The sequence below is a fragment of the Astyanax mexicanus genome, chromosome 10 (genome assembly GCF_023375975.1).
Source record: "Astyanax mexicanus isolate ESR-SI-001 chromosome 10, AstMex3_surface, whole genome shotgun sequence".
Taxonomy (NCBI): Eukaryota; Metazoa; Chordata; class Actinopteri; order Characiformes; family Acestrorhamphidae; genus Astyanax; species Astyanax mexicanus.
The window spans coordinates 16,063,692-16,069,327 of NC_064417.1; the positions used below are offsets into that span (position 1 = coordinate 16,063,692).

The following is a 5,636-nucleotide window of genomic DNA, read 5'->3' on the forward strand; positions in this document are numbered from 1 at the left end:
ATGGCTTAAATTTGTATAAATTACAATAACCCAGTAATATGTTTAAACACTGCTGTAACGTATACACTTGTCTAATGGTTTATAATTTTATAAAGTACAATAACCCAGTAATGTTTGATAAATACTGCTGTAAGGTAGTAATGCTTTTTTTATTAACACAAACTTACCAAATAAAGTAGGGCTTTAAACTTTTCCAAAAGATATGTAGATATGACCAAGATACCCTTGCAGTTTTACCAGTGGCTACACTGAAGCAGACGTCTGTAAAATTTGTTTATAGTAAAAGTACAATTGAAAAAGATTTGTATATAAGGATTATAGAAAAAGATAAATTAATTGCAGAAATAACTGGCTGACAAAAAATTACAATAAAATGCAGTCAACTAAATGAAAAAAATATATATATGTAAAAATTCTTTTTTTATTAATTTCTTTTATTAATTAACTTCTCAAAACGTAATTTTCCCCTTAAATTGTACACTCAAACAGCTGTCTTATATACTACAATCCAGTATCTAGATGCAATTGTATCTCCTTAAAACACACTCACAACCCAAAAATGTGATTATACCTCTGTAGGAAACAAGCTTACAAAAGACAACTGCTAAAAGAAATAACTTTTTATGAAATAATTACGTATTTAATGTGTAAAAAGGTTCAGCAACAAATATTTTAATAGACTGTATTTTTTACTAAATGTATTAAATGTGGTATGTACACACTGTAAGAAGCTGTATGTTTTTAAATCACAATATACTGCTATAAGAAATGACAGGTAACTGCAGCTTCAGTCGATAATGTGAATGTGTGTGTCTTCAGCTCCAGATGCCGCGGTCAATGTGATGACTGTCTTCGGGTGAAGAGTTTGCTTCTTTAGAGAATTGTCTGACCTGAAACCAATCACAAGGAAACACTATACAGGGTTAAATGAGGGAATCAAGTTTGCCAAGGGGATCTTTTTTCAAGATTTCCGTTTCCAGGGGTCAACTGAATGCCCTTTTCAAACCGTTGTTTAGGGGTCAACTGAATGCCCTTTTCAAACCGTTGTTTAGGGGTCAACTGAATGCCCTTTTCAAACCGTTGTTTAGGGGTCAACTGAATGCCCTATGAAGCCGTTTTTCAGGGGTCAACTGAATGCCCTATGAAGCCGTTTTTCAGGGGTCAACTGAATGCCCTATGAAGCCGTTTTTCAGGGGTCAACTGAATGCCCTATGAAGCCGTTTTTCAGGGGTCAACTGAATGCCCTTCCTTTTCAAGAGTTTAGATTTCAAGGGGTTATTTTTCAAGAGTTTAGATTTCAAGGGGTTATTTTTCAAGAGTTCCGTTTTCAGGGGTTCAACTGAATGCCCTTTATCGTTGTACTTGCAGGTGCAAGTGGATAGAAAGGGGATTGGACGAAAAAAGAGATGATAGAAAAGGGGGATTGGGAATAAAGAAAAAGAGAGATCTTCAAAACCTGTGAAAACAAAATGGGAAAACAAAAAGTTACACATATCCATATCAGTACTGCACCGTGCAATATACAAAACTACAAAGAGCTATCCCTGTATGAAGGACCAAAAATGTATAAATAAATAAATGCACATATAAATGTAGATATAAATAAATGAATAAATATAAATACACGCGTAAATAATTGTATAGGTAAATAATTAAAATAAATACATTTCTTATTTATTGATTTATTTATTTATTCACTTATATGCGCTTTTATTTATTTATTCATTTATTTATTTATTTCTGTATTTCTGCATTTGTATGTTAATTAGGAACGCGGTCCTATCCTCACTCTAAAGCAGGGTCAGGAGCAAGAAAGGCTCCATTTGTTCTTGTTTGCGCTCTTTTTTTTCTGATTCTTCGCGTTTGCGACTTTTTACTTCTAATTTCATACTTTAAAGTGTTAAAAATAGTCAGAATAGGTTTAAATGCTCATTAAAAACATACTATGATTCGTTTTCCGCTCCGTGCAATAGACTGAGTTCAACTGATCTAGTGGATTTAGCCGTACCATTTATATAAAGCTATATTATTCTGTTTACACTCCAGTAAGTATGGTTTATTGGGATTGTCTCGTCTCACCACACTCACTAAATTAGGTAAATTACATGTATAAATGTTTGAAATATTTATTGCTAATATAAATAAACTACATTACATGGCACAGCAGTTGGTCTGTGGTATTATTTTATATGAAATTTGGTGAGACTAGAGAATCCCAATAAACCATACTTACTGGAGTCTGAACAGAATAATATAGCTTTATATAAACGGTACACTAGATCAGCTGAACTCAGTCTATTGCACGGAGCGGACAACAGAACGAAATCTAGTCATTGTATGTTTTTAATGAGCATTTAAACCTATTCTCACAATTTTTTACACTTTTAGTTTTTTAGTTTTTTAAGTTTTTTTTTTTTTTTTTTACAACAGAAGTAAAACGTCGCCGACGCAAAGAAACTGAAAGAAGAGTGCAAATGAGAACAAATGGGGCCTATCTGAGCTGCGACATGCGCAGTGAAGGGGGAACAGAGGGACTGAATTCACTGCAACACTGGCACGCGAGCTGCTGTGTCCTGGCGCGCGAGTGAGCCGCAACCAATCCTGCTTTAGAGCGAGGATAGGACCACCTACCTAATTACCATACAAATGCAGAAATAAATAAATGAAGAAATGTGGAAATAAATAAATAAATGTAGAAATGTTGAAATAAATGAATGAATAAATAAATAAATGCACATGTAAATGAATAAATAAATAAAATCAATCAATAAATAAGAAATGTATTTATTTATTTACCTTTACAATTATTTATGCTTGTATTTATTTATTTATTCATTTATTTCTACATTTATATATGCATTTATTTATTTATACTTATGTCATTTTTGGTCCTCCATATCTCTGAAGTATCATTGAAATATAAACTTACCAGGTAAACTTGTAACCTGGTAGCAAGGCCTCGGGTCACCCCTACCAGGCAATAACAGGGAACCCTGAAATTGTAAAAAAAAGAGAAACAAAAACATCGGAATGACACCTTTTAACTTTAAATATGCAGCAATCATATTTTAACATTACTGGGTGCGTAGTTTAGTTAAGAAGTCATTTTCTACCCATTACGTGTAGCAAACTTCAATTTTTATTTATTTTTTTACTTTAGACTCAGTGACTCCAAATAGTTTATTACAAATGAAACGCAGAATTTACTTTTAAAAAGATGATATTGGCACAAGAGAGCAACAGTCCAGTCCAGTCAGTAACTATCAGTAACTAATTACTCCAGAGTATTGTCCAGTTACAATTTCTAGTGTGTGAAGTTGTCTTCGCCTGTTGACTAATGTTATCCCTTTTGTAAATGTTACAATGGGCACAGCACACTGGTGGGCTTACTTGGTGAGTTTCCAGAGTCTGTAAACCTATAAACCTATTGGTTTATTATACACAGTGCAGCATTAAATCTCTAATCTCAATCTCAAACTCTAATTATAATTTATTTAAAAGTGCTGGTACTAATCAATTGTTAAATCAGTTAATTGTCTGTACTTACAAGCACTGTAGTTCTCTCTCTTTCTTGTTCCTGTAAAATAAGAAAAAGGAAGAAATTGGACACTTGGTAAATTAATCATAAATCAGATTATCCTTTTTAGTGTGTTACTACTAAAACAAGCTAGGAAACACTGGTTTAATTAACTACAACTAAAGCAGACAAGAAATAATTCATTGACTAATTAATATAACTATTTATCAGAATTTTATAGTATAATTAAAGTGCCATTATTGTGCACTGTGCAATGTAATAAACCTTATTACTTTGAGAAACCAGGCTTATTGAAGAATTTATTTTCAACTTACTATGAGAACGAAAAGTTCATTTAAAATGGCAACACATTGTACTTATGCATTTAAATGGTTAACTTACACTTGGAACGTCAAGATCAGCAACTGCAGAAAAGAAAAATGTATATTAGTAAAAATGTAAAAAGAAAGGCCAGTATGTTGCAAAGAATTCAAAACTGAAAAAAAAAAAACAATTCATGAGCTTCATACAACAAAGCATGTTAAAGGATTTATTGGCAACAAATTATTACAGTAACTAAATGTGGGAGTTCTTAACAACAGTTCTGAATAGTTTAATAGATGTTTAAACCCTACTTTCTGATAGCAGAATTAATACAACTTAAATAAAGAACATACAAGCATTCAATTAAGTTAGTTGACAGCTCTAACTAAATTACTCGAGACATGTATCATTGAAATGTACTGGAAGTGTTTACTCACACAATGAATGTCAGTACTGCAACTGTTGACAAAAAAGAAAGTGATTGAAAATGCATATATCTAGCAACTAATTAATAATTAACTGAATTTTTTTATTTTCTGAAAGGAAATACAGCTAAATATGCTAAATAACTAAGAAAGCAGAGATTCTAAGCTTTAATATGGCATATTGGGTGTCTATATTGAGCCTATAATTATTCATAAACACAGCCAGACATTAAGTGTGAAATTTGTTTTGGCCCGCGGGCGGGTCAGGGCGCGTTATTGTGTATTCTGATCATACTGTAGCTGCATTTACTAACAACAAAACGGTAAACTTGTTACTAATAGTGACAATATTTCGTTAACAGATAATGAACCAGAAACTGAGAAATAATATTTAATATATATAATATATTTAAACTGCTGATAAAAAATTCACATTATTCAGATAATAAGAATTTCCACTGCTGCGCCAGCGTTCAGTCAGAATCAGTGGCAGAGCGTGCTGGGTTAGCTGAACCGGCTTAAACCGGTTTTCAGGGCAGGTCAGGCTGCAGTGGATAGCTAACCGCTAACTAAAATACTGCCACATTAGTTTATAACTGAAAAGCCCAATAGTTAGCCGGGTTAGCTCGGGTCATCTTTTGTTTCTGGAACATTCAGCTACCCGAATTCTGTGTATGAGTGTAAAATTAATCTGTGATTAAAGCAGGAATTCCCTGTATCAGAGCTAATGCTAGCTTGCCTCTCTGAGCTGCCTGTAGTGTTAGCTAGCACGCTAACCTAGCATTATACAAACACAGATATAACGACGTTTTAGCTATATTAACACACGCTGTTAAGTAGTTTATACATATTAGTCAACTATCTAACTAAATACACGAAGTGGACATTAAAGGGGGCGTATTTCGCCGTGTTTTCACCTTTTTCCACACAGAAACTCATTCCAGAGCCGTCAGCTCTACTTACCTCAGAGACCGCAATGATCCGCTCCTTTGACGCACGCGCTCTTAGGCCACGTCTGTGGGTACATCCATTTGACTACATGCTCCCTTCTTCCCTACTCCCTAAGAATTGCATTATTTAGATAACAACAAATTTACACACACCCCGTGCGTCATATTTCAGACAAAAGGCAATGAAAAACACGGTAACATGTTTTAAGAGTTCAAGGTAAATTTCAGTGCTTCAGTGGGTGTAAAATTTAAAGTTTAAGAACTAAGTTAATCCAGGGCACTTCAGATGGAATGAGTGCGCTCCCTCCTTTATAAGCTTGAGTGCACATTTACAGTTTTACTGCCACCTAGCGGTGACAACCCTTTCTGCATTGTTCTTCTGTACTGTGTGTTTGGAGGAGCTGCTGAATAAACTGCTTT

General features: G+C 33.8%; 1 long non-coding RNA gene across 2 annotated transcripts; it reads right to left on the reverse strand.

The window, feature by feature from the left end:
- Nucleotides 1-614: 614 nt before the first annotated feature.
- Nucleotides 615-5,370, reverse strand: LOC125804851 (uncharacterized). 2 transcript variants are annotated; one of them, XR_007441045.1, is made up of 6 exons: nt 5,230-5,370; nt 4,279-4,300; nt 3,920-3,942; nt 3,548-3,577; nt 2,930-2,993; nt 615-1,456 (listed from the first exon to the last, which is right to left on the reverse strand). It is a non-coding gene; the product is annotated as an uncharacterized LOC125804851 (long non-coding RNA). The 2 variants fall into 2 exon arrangements; XR_007441046.1 differs by lacking the exon at nt 5,230-5,370 and adding an exon at nt 5,184-5,222.
- Nucleotides 5,371-5,636: the final 266 nt, after the last annotated feature.